This window comes from Staurois parvus, unplaced genomic scaffold (genome assembly GCF_062004578.1).
Source record: "Staurois parvus isolate SC_StPar_1 unplaced genomic scaffold, SC_StPar_1.0 ptg000381l, whole genome shotgun sequence".
Classification (NCBI taxonomy): Eukaryota; Metazoa; Chordata; class Amphibia; order Anura; family Ranidae; genus Staurois; species Staurois parvus.
In genome coordinates, this window is record NW_028318177.1 from 2,308,897 (window position 1) to 2,327,846 (window position 18,950).

At 42.9% G+C, this 18,950-nt stretch overlaps 1 protein-coding gene across 2 annotated transcripts in view; it reads left to right on the forward strand.

The window, feature by feature from the left end:
* Positions 1 to 648: 648 nt before the first annotated feature.
* The window catches only part of BNC1 (basonuclin zinc finger protein 1), a 60,730-nt gene continuing 42,428 nt past the window's right edge, over positions 649 to 18,950 (forward strand). For both annotated transcript variants that reach the window (XM_089685712.1, XM_089685713.1), the window contains exon 1: positions 649 to 805. The gene's annotated coding sequence lies outside the window, so the exon portion shown is untranslated. The remainder of the gene's footprint in view (positions 806 to 18,950) is intronic.

Sequence of the window (18,950 nt, forward strand, 5' to 3'; positions counted from 1 at the left end):
TTTGAGTTTGGGCAAGGACACAGGGGCCCCATGATCCCCTATTGCCCGGGGGCCCCATGAGTTGTCAGTCCGCCCCTGGTCAGGTGTGTTTTTCAGTGTGAAGAGTTGCGCAGGAATACATGGTCACGTTTTTCTTTTTAATGTAAAAGCGAAAGAAAACCGGACCAGTGTGAAAGCAGCCTTAATCTTCCATCAGAAACGTATTTTTCTTCCCTAATTCACGGCGAATATTCTGCGTTATTCCACTGATAGGCCCGCTGCTTTCTACACAGATAGTTCTGTTTTTAGCACAAAAAAAACCGTCAGTGGCCTTAGGTCAGCTGCATTGATTTAATGCATTACTTAGGCTGCCAGAAGTGAGGTAGAATCTCCTTCGACTACATCAGGAGTGCCTCAAGCTTCTGTGATTCCTTTTGATCAAATCTCTGTGAAAGATGAGTGTCATGGCCTCTTCCAGCCAGCTGTGAGGGGACTGCCCTGTGACTGGGAGAGCATGCTGGAACAGAGCAGGCAGGGCAGCGAGGTGAGAGCGTGCTGCAGAGGTGAGCCAGGCAGACACAAAGTTGGAGGGCCCACAGAGCACCAAGTGGGAGGATCTCATTCCACTCCCTGTGCACAGGCTTAGTATTCATCAGACCTAGAGGTGCTCCTAGTCAGACAAGGCTAAGAAGGCGTGTGATGTTCTCTCCTAGTACTTGTACAGACAGGAGTGCGCTTCAAGTGCATAGCTGGAGTACTCATTGAGGGAATGAGGAACTGCCTGCCTGCCTGCCTGGGATATGATGTCTCTCTAGCAATGGACAAAGTAAGACAACTTTCCTATACCTTTCACCTTTCTCATTTCCATGCATTGCAATCTTCTTTTATATATTTCAATGTTTTTATATACATTTTGTTTTTCTCTTGTCATATTTAATTCATACTTATTATTGCTCGGGATTTCTATCGTGCCGACCGTTTTCGCAGCACCTTTCTAAATGCTACATTAAAAAAATAGAATTGCGTCCTTGCATTCTGTGCGCAGCAACCTTTCCGACCGATAACCGCTAATGCGACAAATGTAACTTTTAAAGGAGTTGTGGACAAAGTGCTTTAAGCAAGTTCCTGTTCTGATGCAGGAAAGCTCTTAGCAGCCGGCTGTAAAAACAATTTTCCTAAAGTCCTCTTTAGGATGATTAGTGGCCAGCGATGAGCGCGTGTAAATTATGCATACAGCCTTGCGTCGTAATTGATGAGCGCCATCGTCCCCCCCCCCCTTAAAGCGCCCTATTAGTCCTCAGGTCCCTTTGCATTGAAAGCCCTGTGATGAGGATGATGAATCCTGGGATCCTCTACCACGTCCCGTCACCGTAGCCTTCTAATGGACGGAATAGATGCTGTTCACAAGTGCACGTTATTAATTTTTAAAAAGCTGCTATTTTATGGGAAAACGTGTCGAGAGGCTTTTTTTTTTTTTTCTTTTTTTTTTTTTTTTTTTTTCTATGTTAAGCTTTTCCTGCAGTTGTGGATAGGAAACCAATCTTTCCACTGAACTTGGTACAAAGCGATCGATAGCACTGATAGATGGCTTTAACTATGCAATATCCATTAAGATAGGTGCGCCCGGACCATTTTCTTCGTTTGACGTAATGCTGGCGATGGAAAGTGCAAGCTCTTTTTTTTTTCTTTTTGGTCTTCATCTAGGTGTCTTTCCATTCCTATGTTAATCTGCGATTATCTCCTTTTTTACAATGCTCAGAATCGTGTCGCTGTTTTGGCTCCTTGAACTGGAAAGCTTTTTGTTGTCTTTATCTGTTGGGTGAGCTAACATCTATGTTGCGGGGACCTGCAGGCATGTTGCGCCGCGTCGTGTTTCTGCAGTCTACAAGTGAAGTCAGCTTCATTAGTTTCATGATGGCACATCAGTACGGGGCTGGTGTTGCTGCTTCCTTCTAGCAAGTCCTGGAGCATGATCTGGGCTGCCTGGGTTTGGATAAGCTTGTAAGGATTTGTCAGCCAGATGTGACACGATTGTCAAGAGGCAAGTAAAGGAGGAGATCTGATATTAATCAGTGCATAGCTGGAAGCCAAACTTTCTCAAAGGCAGTGTAGAAACATGTTCTTCTCTACTGCTCCTCTTTTCTTACCACTGAGCTGCCACTGTCTCATCTTTTCGGTTTATTATAGGCTACAGCAGATAATGTCACACTTTTTTTTTAACTTTTTTTTACATCTATGCGCAGATCTGGATCTAAACCAACCAATTTTTTTTTTATTTAGTTAAAAGACACAATTGTTTTGATACTTGTTAGAAAAGGTAGAGAATGCCCCGTGGCAAGATCCTGGCTTTTGGGTCATTTAGCATGGCGCAGGCACAGGAGGGGTTAATAGATGTTCTGACGTGTAGGTGTCGTCTGACAACGCTGGCAAGGACAAAAATGGGTCCCAACATGTACGAAATTCAACATACAGTGGCCCTGTCTGACCTCTGACATAGTTTGGGCAGATCTTTGCAGTTGCTCAGCACAGTGGCCCCTTTCATTAACTCTGCAAACAATGTAATTGCATACTTAACTTACTGAACCTAAGTTTAGCATCTCTTCACAACTTGTTTAAACTTTGGCAATTGATACCGAATTTTAAAACGCATCACACTTTGTGAATGTAATGTTCTTGAGCGCGGGGCAGTTGACAGCTTGAGCATGTGTTCAGTTATATAAATGCTTGTGTAAGTATTGGTATGATGCATAGATTGCGCTGTCGGTACATGCGTTAAGACACATTCTTCTGTTCATTTTCTCTTTTTTTTTTTTTCTTTTTTCAAAACGAACTTGGCTATAATGATTGGTGTAGTGTAAAGATTATATCTAGGTATTTGAAACATCCTTCCTCCACACTTTTCTTTCTTCTTGAAATGGCAGTGTGAACTTCAAAGCAATCAGCAGATCCCTAACAGATCTCGGTAGGCATCTGTGTAATGAGTGGCATACCAGCGTATGGCCCATTGCTGAGATGTAAGGTCCCAGGTAACAGTGGTCTAGGTCCGGCTGATCCAAATGATGGATAGATGATGGTTACCTGCTCAGGTATCTGCATCATACACATTGGGGTTTTTTTCCTTTGCAGATGTTTGAGTATTCTTTGCAAAGGTTAATTTCACCACATTTACTAAGCACTGGGGAAATATCCCTTACAAAGTGCAACTTCCTTGCAAAGTGAACAGCCTAATTGCCTTTATTAAATCAACCCCACTCTGTCAACTTCTTCTCTTCAGGATAAACATCAGGTTTCATAGGAACGACATAACACATAAAGAACAATGAGTTGACTTACTGAAGGCAAATAGACTGTTCACTTTGCAAGGGAATTTTTCCCCTGAGCTTAGTAAATGTGGTGAAGCTGTGATGACTTCCATCTTTCAATCATGCACATGCAAAAATGCTGTTTTTTTCCTTTGCAGATGTTTGAGTATTCTTTGCGAAGTGAAATTTCACCACATTTACTAAGCACTGGGGAAATATCCCTTACAAAGTGCAACTTCCTTGCAAAGTGAACAGCCTAATTGCCTTTATTAAATCAATCCCACTCTGCCAACTTCTTCTCTTCAGGATAAACATCAGGTTTCACGGGAACAACATAACAAATACAGAATAATGAGGTTGACTTACTGAAGGCAAATAGATTGTAAGCTCCAAGGAGCAGGGCCCTCCTAACCCTCTTGTATTGAACTGTATTGTTGCTGTATTGTCTCCCGTTATATTGTAAAGTGCTGAGCAAACTGTTGGCGCCATATAAATCCTGTATAATAATAATAATAAAAAATAGGCTGTTCACTTTGCAAGGGAATTTTTCCCAGAACTTAGTAAATGCGGTGAAGCTGTGCTGACTTCCATCTTTCAATCGTGCACGTGCAAAAATGCTGTTTTTCTTTCCTTTGCAGATATTTGAGTATTCTGTGCAAAGTGAAATTTCACATTTACTAAGCACAGGGGAAATATCCCTTACAAAGTGCAACTTCCCTTGCAAAGTGAACAGCCTATTTGCCTTTAATAAATCAACCTCACTGTGTCTACTTCTTCTTTCCTGGATAAGCATCAAGTCTCACAGGAATGACATAACACATACAGAACAATGAGGTTGATTTACTAAAGCTAAATAGGCTGTTCACTTGGCAAGGGCATTTGCACTTTGCAAGGGAATGTCCCCCAGAGCTTAATGAATGTGGTGAAATTTTACTTGGCATGGGAAATAAAAATAGTATTTTAGGTACATTATGAAAGTTACCAGAGCTGCACGTCATTCACTAAGCTTTGGGGAAAATTCCCTTGCAAAGTATCTGTCTTTAGTAAATCGACCCAGTTGCTCTGTATGTGTTTGTCGTTTCTGTGGGACCTGCTCTTTATCCTGGTATGTGAGAAGGTCTCCATCCACAAGTCATTCTTATGGGTGCAGCCAAATACAGACACCCAGAATTTCAAAGACAACCGGCTAACTCTCCTGTCTGAAGATTTAAGGCTTCTACAAGGGAAGCAAAAATGATCTGTTTACTGAGGAAGGGCAAAGCCAGTGCTTGCAATGGTGCTTCTTCTTTAAGTGACCCTAAACTCTGATTTAAAAAAAGCTATTGAAGTATTTATACTCAACTCAAGAGTCCCTTCTACTACTCTCTTCCTTTTTTTTTTTTTTGCTGTTGTTTTGGTGCTGAGATCTGATGTATTGTTAGAAGATGGCTATGTTTGTTTTCCATGGTCCCACTTTATGTAGGAACATAGCCACCATCTGTTGCTTGCTCCTGAGATGGACTATGAAGTATGGGATGTGCAATGTCAACAGAGCAGTGTCCATGACCAAACAAGCAGACGTGAGAGGGACAAGGAGAGGTTTGGGAGCTCTTGTAGGATGTTACAAAACTGCAGAAAAACACAGAAACAATTTAATGAAAAATAGAATACAGAGATATTAAGTAGTGGATGTGTATGGATTATTTTAGATAAATTGTTTAGTTTCACTTTAATACTCATCAGATTGATGGTGATTGTGAAGATACTTCATCCATGTTTCATTATGTTCATGGTGTCTCCTTCACGTAGGTACATGAGTGTACAGTCTGGAGGAATGAAGGGAAAGGGGGGGACACGACTGACCCCGTTAATACATGAAGGGGGTGATTAAGGTTCAGGAGGGCAGGATTTTCAATATGAAGCCAGGACCAAGAACACGGGGACATGGCCTCAGACTAGCAGGAGGAAAGTTCAAAACTAATCTTAGAAAATATTATTTTACCAAAAGAGTAGTTGATGCTTGGAATAGACTTCCAGCAGAGGTAGAGTCCGTCAACACGAAGTGGATTCAAGGATGCTTGGGACAAACACAGATCTGTACTCAGACAAAAACAATGGGGCAGACTTGATGGACCACTTGGTCTTTTTTCTGCCGATGTGTCTCATACATTGTTGTCTGATGGACAATGTCTACCGTCACATCCTTCTTTCCCTTTCAGTTCGGGATCGCTGTTCTGTATCCATGCAGTCAGACTTTGTTTACAAACTGTGTAATCACATCAATAATATTTACCAGCAGTGGTATAGGGCCTGCCTAAATCCCTTCATTGCAATTCTCTCCCACCAGGTAGATCCACACATTGCACAGATTTGGTTGATTTGACAGATGGAACCTGAAAAAAAAGTGTTGTGAGTGTGGGTGTCATTAGATGCAGTTGTGGATTTGTCACCTGATAACATATTCCACACCTGGCCGGGATACACCTGGAGGGGCATTCTTGTCACTTTACTCAGATGACAGACGACTTTCAGCATTTTTTTCAAATTGTTGTGGATGTAGTTCTGTGTTATTTAAGGCTGATGGCACACGGACAGATCTGTCACTACAGCCAAAATGCCAGAGGCAGGATCACTAAATCCGGCCAGACATGGTGCAATCTTCTTTATGATGATCACACATGCTTTGATTCTTTAGATTGTAAGCTCTTCTGAACAGCGCCTTCTTAACCCCTCTTGTATTGTGACTGTACTGTCTCCCGTCATATTGATAAGCACTGCGCAAACTGTCAGCGCTACATAAATCCTGTATTAGAATATAAAAAATATCGGATCAATGTGCGATTTGAGCCAAACAATCAAGTCTGCTAACAAATTGAATACCCATAACTTCCCTTCTGATTGATTTAAACTCCATTTCGATTTAAAGTGTTACTAAACCCAGGACCCTGCATTCACTATATCTGGTCTCCCACAGTACACACAACATGGAAATTAAATTATTTGAGTAAATATAAACTGCTAAATACTTTTTCTCATCAGCAGTTAGAGCAGTCTTGTGACTTCTATCAGTGTTCAGCAGAGCATAGGTTAAAGCTTGTAGGAGGAGTTTTCTTTCTGCTCCAGGAGAATGCAGAACCCCTGACCTCTGTCTGGACAGTGCTGATTGGCCCTGTGCTGATCACATGCACTCTCCCAAGAAACGAAAAAAAAACCTCTAGCAATTCACAAAAAAACTGAGCATGTGCAGAATGACTGAAGTTCAGTCTGTCTTATCAGGAGATAAGACTTGGACATTTGAGCAAGAGGAGGAGCAGAGAAGTCAGGATCAAACGCCTTTTTACACAATGCAGAGGATTAACCCCTTAGGTTCCACAGGGAGCATAACAAGCATGCTTTACTGCATATACAGCCGGATTTTACTGTTGTGGGTTTAGTAACACTTTAAGTCAAACTAAAGCCTGGTACACACGAGAAGGTTTTCTTATTTCAACCCAGCAGGCCAAACGAAAAAAAACCCCAAAACTGACAATGTGCTATTGTGTTCTGCCCCCACAGAATACATCAGTCAGCACTCGCAGCCATTGGCTGCAAGTTCTGATCAGTTGCTGGTCAGCAATAGGTTTGCAAACATGCATATTCGACAGAAGCCAGTCGAGAGATTGATTTCTGTCAGACAAGCAGCTGTACACACAGGTTGAAAGTTGGACAATTTCTAAGCCTACTGTAACGGCTGAACGATCGAACGATATTCAGCCAGTGTGTACGCGGCTTCAGTTGATCAGAATATTATCAATTGATTTGCATCAGTTGGCAGCACTGAGATTCTCTATTCAGGAATATCATATCAAATCAGACAGCCTCCACATAGCTGTTGGCAGATCTAAAGGAGATTGTACAGATTGTATAGTGTATGGTCAGCCTAAAACTGGTCATACTCTTTAAAATCTAATTATACAGCTATATACAGTCTCACATAGATTTTCCAAAACTGTGTGATAGGAGGACACACCTAAAGAATGCATTCAATTGTATCAAATCAGGCAGGCCCTTGTACTACATAGATGATAGAAGAGCAAAAGAAGATTGTGTAATCAGATTGTATAGTGTATGGCTGCCTGTTTGTCCCTATGGAATTGCTCCCTATTTAGTTGAAGCAGTGAAGTTTCACTCTCAATTGGGATTCAGTATTTGGAGCCAGCAAGGGAGAGATTCCGCTGCTTCAACTAGCGGGGGAGCGATTTCATAGGGACAGACAGGCAGACTCTTAGCAATTCCATCATCTACATTTTGTCGCTAGTGGCAGAATCGCTCATGTGACAGTGTGAGATACTATATCAAAACATACACGTGTTTTTCTTTGAACATCCATGTGTATGATAATTAAAAAAACATTTTTTTTTTCTGAACCTGATTTCTATTAGTAGCAAACTAGAGTTTACTTTTCAAATCCAAATCAGCTTATCACCCCCAAACCCCAGCCAGTAGTGTTCGTTTGATGGCAACACGTGCAACTAAAACAAAGTGCACAGGGATAGATGGATATCAGCTGATGCCAAAGGAACCTTGTGCTCCAGAGTCTGCTGCTGCCTTTTCAGACCTTTACGACAAGAATAAAACCTGATATCTGCTTCTCTGGGTCTTAAGCCAGCCATAGATGGATCGAAGTTCGACCAGTTCAGCAGGCACCGATCGAATTTGCGATTCATGTATGCGCCCTGTGGTTGCACAGAAGTCAATCTACTGTTCGACTTCTGTACAACTGCCCATATCCACAAATCAGCGCTACAGGCAGTAGTGTGCAGTGTTGATCAGTGTATTGTGATTGTGGGGAAGTCTCCCGCTGTCAGAATACAACAGCTCAGCAGGGAGGATTCCCCCATCCACATTGAATGTGTGGATAGGGGAATCAAGTCAGTTTGTTCCTCTTCAACCTGCTAATTGAATGGAAAAAACTGACTCTGTGGCCAGCTTAAAGAGGAACTTCGCACTCTCAATCAACACTGTCTATGTTTAATCCTTATGCTGCTAATATTAGTAGATAGATAGGAAAGTATATCTTATTTACTTATTTCAAACTTATTTTTACATTTCTTCAGTTACTTCCTGGTTTCAATGCCTAGGCAAATGATGTCATATGTCCCAGGAGTCTTCAGGAGGGAAGGAGGGGCTTTCTCGGCTAAGCACACCCTCTTGCCTCTTTGCCTGAGCTAAGGTCAAATGGATTCCAGAATTCAGGAAGTAAATTCATCTGCCCTTACTTAAGATGGTCGCGGCCATAAATGCTAGAGGGGTGTTTTTCAAAGTGATTTCTCAGCAGAATAGCTCATGGAGACATGAATGGATGGGGAAGTTTGCTTTGAATGAAAATAATAATTAGTGTTTTTGGTTTGTGGTGCTCACATGCAGTGTAGTTCCACTTGAACATCAGTTTTTTTCCTGTATTACTGAACTCTATGGCAGGCATTCTCAACCAAGGTTCCATGCATCCCTAGGGTTCCTGCAGAGGTTGTAAGGCGTTTCTTGAGCAATGTCTGCCCCCCTAGATAAATAACCACCAACAAAATGATCTTTTTAGCTTCAAATGCTCTTCAAGGCAGGTGGCCAGAAAATGGGGGCATTAAAAACGACAGGCTGAGCTGTAGTTTTATCATCCCCTAGCTGCTCTCCCAAATTTGTAACAGCTAGACAAGGCTGTACACATGCCACAGCTGCAGCATTTTTAACTTTTTGGGTGCAGTGTTTGGCAAGCAGCACCTCCTGTCAATCTCCCCCATTGAGTCCAATGAGGCTGCACTGCAACCATGAGCCAAACTCTCAGCTTGCGTTTGTAATGCAGTCCCACCATGTAAGATTGCCATATGGCAATTAAAAAAAAAAAAAAAATGTTCAGGAGGCAGCAGTAGTGCCTATTGAATGCCTGTGAGCTGCTGCTGTATCGTCATCTGAAAAGTGATCCACTGTAAATTGTTTTTCAGAGGGTTGTAAGCAGTACTGCTGACACGAAAGAAGCCCAGGGAGGGGGGACTCTTCCCATTAAACACAGATGTAAGGAGCATTCTCCCTACTGACCATTACACAAATGTACGGTGAGCTGGAAGTAGACTAATTTTTAAGAGGGGTTTCCTGAGACCAGACATGTATTTAAGGGTTCCCCTGTATTAAACGGTTGTGAAAAGCTGATCTATAGAGTGGAATGAAGCCGGGGAAACTATCCCTGACATCTGACTGCTGTCATAGTTGATGATTGAGCCAAGTAATACAATCACTAATGGGAAGTTTAATCCCCCCCAGTCCATTCACCACTATTTGAGTCATTTGTCTGCAGTGGCTTCTTAATAAACACGGAGTGACTATTGTAGCACCAAATGCCTGCAGATAATTTCCTGGGACGGGGAACACTCAGTGGATATGAATTTATTGCATTGGTGTCTGGCCCTGCCTATGTCTTCCAGTTACGAAAGATAAATGTGAGTGTGGAATGATTAGTTTTTGAGGTTCCCAACTTCCTACTCCATGTCCAAGTGCCTTATTTATTACCAAGTATGATGAAATGAAAGCTGCCACGGACTGACACCGGTGAGGTCATCACGGGCTGCGTGGAGGGTCTTTGGAGTATTACACAATGTATTCCTATACAGCCTGGAACAAGGTTTCTTATCGAGTACAAGAAATGCCTGAGATGTGTTGAATCTGCGATTGCAACATGTGAAAGTGATCATGCATGAAGTTGACATGCTACAGATTCAGCAATTGGGTGAATCCAAGGCAATGCCAAGTACTCCTAGGTGCGATTTGGCTGGTTTTAGTCCTACCAGTGGTGTTTGTGGGATTCAGGTACATAGCACAGTGCAGGAAGGTCCACTGATTTCGGGTGCCACAGTTAGGATGGAAAGATCTGACAAAGCCAACAAAACAAATGATCAAATATAACCTTTCTGACATCATTCTATGCAATTCATACAAATTTTAAAATAATGTATCATGGTTTCCAATTGCTTTCATTTAGAAGAGTAGTCAATATCTTTTATACTGACCAGTGTATGATAAAAAAAATATTCTGCACAGAACCGTTTTCCAAAAAGACAGAAAATCTGATACTGGTTGAAGCAGTATTAAACCCAAAGGCAATCGTATTATATTGCAGCTTACCAATTCTTAGACATGATCGCTGTCTTAATTTTCTTCTTAGTCTTTCTTTTATCTTCACCTGGTGATCCAGTCAGTAAGTCTGTTGTTTTTTTTTTTTTTAACAGACCAAGCTGTTCAGCAGATGTAGTAGTTAGGGGGCTAAGATAAACCATTTAACACTGGCAGTGATGCTTACAATGATCAGCTTTTATTTAACCACTTGCCTACCAGGCACTTATACCCCCTTATTTACCAGGCCAATTTTCAGCTTTCAGCTCTGCCGCACTTTGATTGACAATTGCGCGGTCATGCAACATTGTACCCATATGAAATTTTGATCATTTTTTTCTCACAAATAGAGCTTTCTTTTGGTGGTATTTAATTGCCACTGGGCGCTTTACTTTTTGCGCTATAAATAAAAAAAGTGCAAAAAATTTGAAAAAAAAAAAGTTTCTTTGTTTCTTTTATAAAATTTTTCAAACCGGTATTTTTTCTCCTTCACTGATGTGCGATGATGAGGCAGCACTGATGGGCACTGATAGGTGGCACTAATGGGCACTGATAGGCAGCACTAAAGGGCACTGATAGGCAGTACTAATGAGGTGTCACGGATAGGCGGCACTAATATGCAGCACTGATAGGCGGCACTGATAGGTGACACTGATTATGGGTACTGATAGACGGCACTAACTGGAATCACTGCTGGGCACTGACTGGCGGCACTGACTGGCACAACCCCTGGGCACTGACTGGTGGCACTGACTGGCAGCACTGCTGGGCTGCACTGGTGGGTAGCACTGGTGGGTGGGCACAGGTGGGTGGCACTGGTGGGCACAGGTGGGTGGCACAGGTGGGCACATGTGGGTGGCACTTCTGGGCACAGGTAGGTGGCACTGCAGAGTGGCACAGGTGGGTGCACTGCTGGGCACAGGTGGGTGCACTGCTGGGCACAGGTGGGTGATCTGCTGGGCACGGGTGGGCGGAGCTAGTGGGCGCACTGCTGGGCACAGGTGGGCGGAACTTGCAGGTGGCACTGCGGGGCACCGATCATCAGGGCACTGATCATCAGTGCCCTGATGATCGGTGCCGATCCCCGCTGTGACAACTGCCGGTTCTCGGCAGTACTTTCCTCACGATCTGACAGCGTGAGGAAAGTGCAGCCGAGAACCGGCACTTGCATTTCCCTCTGATCAGCGTGTCATTGGATACCGCTGATCACGTGGTAAAAGGCCGCTGTGATTGGCCTTTTACCACATCACGTGATCAGCTGTGTCCGTAGGACACAGCGATCACGGAGATCGCTGGGTGCGCGCCCCCTGGGGCGCGCAGGAGAGCGCGTTCTGGGAGGACGTCATATGACGTCCACCCAGAACTGGCCGGCCGCAGTGCAGCCGTCATTCGGCTATCTGCGGTCGGCAGCTAGTTAAAGTGGTTCTAAAGCCTACATTTTTTTACCTTAATTTATTAATTGCATTAAGGTAATAATGTTTATGAATCAGTATTGACCCCTCCCCCCATCCCCATCCATACTTACCTTAACTTGCTCCTCAGCTCTGTCCATGTCTGCAGCTCTTCTCTCCCCTCACTTCCATGTCTCGCTGGCTTTGCTGGGGCACCATTGGCTCCCACTGCTGTAAATCAAAGCCATTTATGAAGGAGTAGGGGGAAGGGCCCATGGGGAAGTGGCTTCCTAATGGGTGCACTAGTCCAGAGAGGAGGAGCCAGGCACGATGAAGAGGGACCTGAGAAGAGGAGGCTCAGGGCCACTCTGTGCAATTCTTTTTCACAGAGCAGGTAAGTATAGACATGTTTGTTATTTTTTTAACACATTTTTTTTTCTTTACAACCACTTTAGGTAAAACCTTTATCCAAAAAGAAAAACAAAAACTAATTGCTGTAAATGCCTAAAAATGAATAGCTGGAATTTGGCGTCAATGTGTCTAAATCATCTAGTACATCTAACACTCCCCACCCCCAGACTGACAATGCTGCTGTCCAGATGTGCCCCCTGTGCTCCTTCATCCAGTGTAGTGTCTCTCGAATACAGGAGGTGTGTTACTGACCTGTTCACCAGGTGAAAACAGAGGGGAAAAAGCTTTAAAAAGAAAACTAATGCAGCCACCACATCTAATGATTGGTACACTGCAATGTATTACATTTTTGGGTTTAATACCACTTTCGTCATTACTGATTGTTTTTGTATTTAAAACGCTGTAGTGTTGTCATGCCCATTGGTTGTTCTTTCAATGCTGATAATATATTCACCTAATCTTCCTATCTGTGGCTAGTCACAGTTTGAATTGCGATCGAACGGGATAGATGTAAGGTTAGATGAATGTTGTGCTGTCAGAGAAGAAAAGAGTTTAGGCTTCAAAAAACTGTATTATATAGAACACCGCCTTCTTCTTAGGCCACCAAATGGTAAAATCCAGTAGATTAGAGGATTGTACATAGAGCAGAAGACAAGCCGTCATATTCAGTGTGGAAATGCTAAGAGCAATAATTAGCGTGCTGTAACCCATAGCTACCAATGTGTCAGTCTGATCATTGAAAAATACATTTCTTGCTGTAGGTTACTGCATTGTGCCACTTTCCTCATAAATAGGCATGAAGGTACGATATCTCATAGAGCATGTTTTAGAAATAGGATTATTTTAATTTTAAGTATGCTTTGGGGGTCTAAAGAAATATTCTTTTTATTTAAAGAAAATCTAGGGCATAGGACTTTTGTTACATAAAATAGTCTATACATTTAAAGCTGAAGTTTAGGTATGATGATTTTTAGATTTACATTAGTCCAGCTTGAACCAGTGTAAGTATGTATGAGCCATACATGTGGCATCCCCATTGAAGCTGGAAACCAATGGGCAGCACAGTGGCTAAATGGTTAGCACTTCCGCCAGACAGTACTAGGGTCATTGGTTCGAATCCCAACCACAGCACCACCTGCCTGGAGTTTGCATGTTCTCCCTGTGCCTGCATGCGTTTCCTCTGAGTACTCCGATTTCCTCCCACACTCTAAAGACATGCTGGTAGGTAAATTGGCCCTAGTATATGTATGTATGAATGTGAGTTAGGGACCTTAGATTGTACACCCCTGAGGGTTGTACAATATATATATGTAAAGCACTGCATAAATTTACAGCGCTATATAAATAAAAAGAAAAAAAGAAAATCCATGTAGTGGACACCACACTACAGTGATCTCCACTTCCAGGTCCTGTGCTGAGCAACTGCCACTGCTGCATTGTGAGCACAGGAGGTTGTTCACTCAGCATGGGCCATTCAGAGAACACTTTCAATGAATGCAAGGCATTTCTGATTGGACAAGGGGGAGAGACATCACAAGAAAATGCAGTGTTCTCTGAATGGCGCCCATGCCAAGCAGGCAGCCTTGCATAACCAGGACTTGCAGGCTAGCAGAGATCACTGTTGTAGCGGTGCCTATTACAATGATTTTCAGCTTCCACAGGGATCCCGCAAGCTGGCGAATGTAATTATGGAAAAATAACCAAACATCAGCTTTAAAGGATAACTAAACCCAAGAACAAAAATGCAACGTATTGCAGCTCACGGTCCTTTGATGTGGTTGTAAAGGGGCTTATGATTGGCTGTGTGTGTGTGGCAATTGTGGAAGTCCCCACCTCTCTTCTTTTTGGATAGGACAACAACCCCCCTGCTGCTAAAGGAATTTTCTGCCATATGTCAAGCTCCTAGCCTTAAGCCTGTTCATGACAACCCCAACCATAGGCCTTGTATTTCATCAATAAAGGAATGTCCACACATAACATAAAGCGCTGAGCAAACTGTTGGCGCTATATAAATCCTGTATAATAATAATATAATAATTCCATGCATTTCCTGAACTTCACTTTAGCTTTGCAAATCTTTCCTGACATCTGACATCGCATTTGACATATTAGCAGAACTCTTTGACCCAGAAATCCATACACAGGAGTAGATATTCTGTAGTTGTCATTTAGACAACAGAACGTCAGCACATCATTTGTAAGCCATCTTCTCTTTGTACCTCCTCTCCTTGGGAGCACCATAGAGTTGGGACCACTGCCCCCATGTATACTAAGTCCACTTCCTTCAACAAGTAGGATCAAGGTGCCCTCATTAGTATACCAGTTTCTTCCAATGTCCCTTCCATAGCTCTACCCAGCTAACCACGTACCCAGACAGTGTACTCATTCCCAGGCTTCACCCCTACTCACATCAGAAGACTATGGCCTGGCCTAAAAGGCCCTTTGCACCCTGCTGCAGGACTTACAGAAGAAGGTCATAGGAGACAGGACAATTGCAGTTTTCTTTTGTGTTCTGTTCCACCTTACCTGGGACATCAGCCCTGCATAGGGCCCTAAAAATAAGCTCTGTAAGTAACTACATCCTAGCAGCTCCGGGGTGTTTTAGATCTCTCATCCTGACCACACTGGGCCCCTATTTATATGGCCACTTAGTGCACCCCTGACATCACTAGAGGAGGGACTTCTCTACAAGGGGAGCTATCACCTGCTTATAACTTTCCACTTACCAGACTATGATGGGAACAGAGCCATCTGGTGGCAAGTAAGCTAACTGCACCTGCCTACATGGTGACTGCATTAGGTTTCTTTTTTTCTCACATTGTCTTTCACAATATTTTTATTGAATAAAAAGGTGTGCAAATAAAACAGTGACCAGAGCCCCCCCCCCGAAGCAGAAAACAATGCTGGCAAAAGACTGAAACCATAAGAGGAGCCAGAGGACAATAGACAGGCCCAGCATGCTGACAGCTAAGAACATTTTCAGCAAATACAGAAAATAGCTAATCTTACCAAAAATGCAGTGTCCTTGTCACTTCCTGTGAGCTGCATCGAAGAATATCTTCTGTCTTCTGTAAACTACTAGATTTAATGGAGATGAAAAGATATTAACATGTTTGTAGTCCATATCAGAACGGCTAAGGATGGCTTCCTCCATAGATACAGTGAAAGAGTCGCATGGCCACCCAGGGATGGGATGTATCTTATTTTCAGGATTATCAGGTGGAAATAAACCAAAAATTACTTGAAAAAGGATGCAGCCACCCATGGACTGCAAACCTGCAATATACAGTATCTCACAGAAGTGAGTACACAACTCACATTTTTGTACATATTTTATTATATCTTTTCATGTGACAACACTGAAGAAATGACACTTTGCTGCAATGTAGTGAGTTTACAGCTTGTATAACAGTGTAAATTTGCTGTCCCCTCAAAATAACTCAACACACAGTCATTAATGTCTAAACCGCTGGCAACAAAAGTGAGTACACCCCTAAGTGAAAATGTCCAAATTGGTCCCAAAGTGTCAATATTTTGTGTGGCCACCATTATTTTCCAGCACTGCCTTAACCCTCGTGGGCATGGAGTTCACCAGAGCTTCATATGTTGTCACTGGAGTCCTCCTCCATGACGACATCATGGAGCTGGTGGAAGTTAGAGACCTTGCACTCCTCCACCTTCCATTTGATGATGCCCCACAGATGTTCAATAGGGATTAGGTCTGGAGACATGCTTGGCCAGTGCACCACCTTTACCCTCGGCTTCTTTAGCAAGGCAGTAGTCATCTTGGTGGTGTGTTTGGGGTCGTTAACATGTTGGAATACTGCCCTGTGGCCCAGTCTCCGAAGGGAGGGGAGCATGCTCTGCTTCAGTATGTCACAGTACATGTTAGCATTCATGGTTCCCTCAATGAACTGTAACTCCCCAGTGCCGGCAGCACTCATGCAGCCCCAGACCATGACACTCCCACCACCATGCTTGACTGTAGGCAAGACACACTTGTCTTTGTACTCCTCACCTGGTTGCCGCCACAAACGCTTGACACCATCTGAACCAAATCAGTTTATCTTGGTCTCATCAGACCAGGACATGGTTCCAGTAATCCATGTCCTTAGTCTGCTTGTCTTCAGTAAACTGTTTGCGGGCTTTCTTGTGCATCATCTTTAGAAGAGGCTTCCTTCTGGGATGACAGCCATGCAGACCAATCTGATGCAGTGTATGGTCCGAGCACTGACAGGCTGACCCCCCACCCCTTCAACCTCTGCAGCAATGCTGGCAGCACTCATACGTCTATTTCCCAAAGACAACCTCTGGATATGACGCTGAGCACGTGCACTCAACTACTTTGGTCGACCATGGCGAGGCCTGTTCTGAGTGGAACCTGTCCTGTTACACCGCTGTATGGTCTTGGCCACCGTGCTGCAGCTCAGTTTCAGGGTTTTGGCAATCTTCTTATAGCCTAGGCCATCTTTATGTAGAGCAACAATTCTTTTTTTCAGATCCTCAGAGAGTTCTTTGCCATGAGGTGCCATGTTGAACTTCCAGTGACCAGTACGAGAGAGTGAGAGCGATGACACCAAATTTAACATACCTGCTCCCCATTCACACCTGAGACCTTGTAACACTAACGAGTCACATGACACCGGGGAGGGAAAATGGCTTATTGGGCCCAATTTGGACATTTTCACTTAGGGGTGTACTCACTTTTGTTTCCAGCGGTTTAGACATTAATGGCTGTGTGTTGAGTTATTTTGAGGGGACAGCAAATTTACACTGTTATACAAGCTGTACACTCACTACTTTATATTGTAGCAAAGTGTCATTTCTTCAGTGTTGTCACATGAAAAGATAGAATAAAATATTTACAAAAATGTGAGGGGTGGACTCACTTCTGTTTGATACTGTATTACATTCTTGGTTTGGAGCATGGATACACTTTTTATATAGAAAGGATTGGATCCATTTGGAAACTTGGGGTCAGTAGGGGGCCCCATGAGATGCCCCTGGTACCTTTTTCATAGGCTTTTTTGAGTTTGGGCAAGGACACAGGGGCCCCATGATCCCCTATTGCCCGGGGGCCCCATGAGTTGTCAGTCTGCCCCTGATTGGATCCTATGTATTTCTGTATTCATCACATCCTATATTTGTGCACTATATAACTGCTTGCTGCATGCTCTAGAAAGGGTTAAAGTGGACACAACAAGGCCTAATGGTGATCTAATCTCTTTCTGTATGAGCTGTGGCTTATGCTCAGCCAGTTAATTGATACAGAGACATTACTTGTAGAAGTATTTTGTCTCTTCTGGTGTGCTGGGCTCATCTGACTGTAGCCACATGCTTTTACTAGATCCTTGTAGACATTGCTGAATATGCCGTTTTCTTACTATACTTAAATTAATAAACGGGATTGTGTGTGCTCCTCGGTTCTGACAGCATGTGCGTATGTAGGAGGGGAGGAATGCATTATTCTAATATAATATGTCTAAAGTGATTTGATTCATATTGGTTGATTTACTAAGCAAATAGGCTTCACGTTACAAGGGAATTTTTCCCTTAGCTTAGTGAATGTGATAAAGATTGACTTTGCAAAGAACACCCAATCATGTGCATGAAAAGTAAAACTATGTACTTTTGCATGCACGTGATAGGATGATGGAAGTCAGCAGAGATTCACCCCATTTACTAAGCTTAGGAAAAATTCCCTTGCAAAATGAGCAACTTATTTAACTTTAGTACATCAATTCCAAAGTTTGGCTGCTCTGTGTGTGCAATTCTTTTCTCATATACAATGGATATAAAAAGTCTACGCACCCCTGTTAAAATATCAGTTTTCTGTGATGTAAAAGAACGAGACAAAGATAAATCATTTCAGAACTTTTTCCACCTTTAATGTGACCTATAAACTGTACAACTCAATTGAACAACAAACTGAAATCTTTTAGGTGGAGAAAAGTTAAAATAATAAACTAAAATAATATGGTTTCATAAGTGTGCACACCCTTACACTAATACTTTGTTGAAGCACCTTTTTGATTTTATTCCAGCACTCAAGTATCTTTGGGTATGAGTCTATCAGCATGGCACATCTTGACATGGCAATATTTGCCCACTCTTTCTTGCAAAAACACTGCAAATCTATCAGATTGCGAGGGCATCTCCTGTGCACAGCCCTCTTCAGATCACCCCACAGATTTTTGATCGGATCCAGGTCTGAGCTCTGGCTGGGCCATTCCAAATCTTCTGGTGAAGCCATTCCTTTGCTGATTTGGATGTATGCTTTGAGTCGTTGGCATGCTGAAAGATGAAGTTCCTCTTCATGTTCAGCTTTCTAGCAGAAGCCTGAAGGTTTTGTGCCAATATTGACCGGTATTTGGAACTGTTCATAATTCCCTCTACCTTGACTAAGGCCCCAGTTCCAGCTGAAGAAGAACAGCCCCAAAGCATGATGCTGCCACCACCATGCTTCACTTTGGGTATGGTGTTTTTTTGGTGATGTGCAGTGTTGTTTTTGCGCCAAACATATCTTTTGGAAATAGGGCCAAAAAGTTCAACCTTGGTTTCATCAGAGCATAACACATTTCCCCACATAATTTTGGGAGACTTCAGATGTGTTTTTGCAAAATTTAGCTGGGCTTGGATGTTTTTCTTAAGAAAAGGCTTCCGTCTTGCCACTCTTCCCCATAGCCCAGACATATGAAGAATACGGGAGATTGTTGTCACATGTACCACACAGCCAGTACTTGCGAGATTT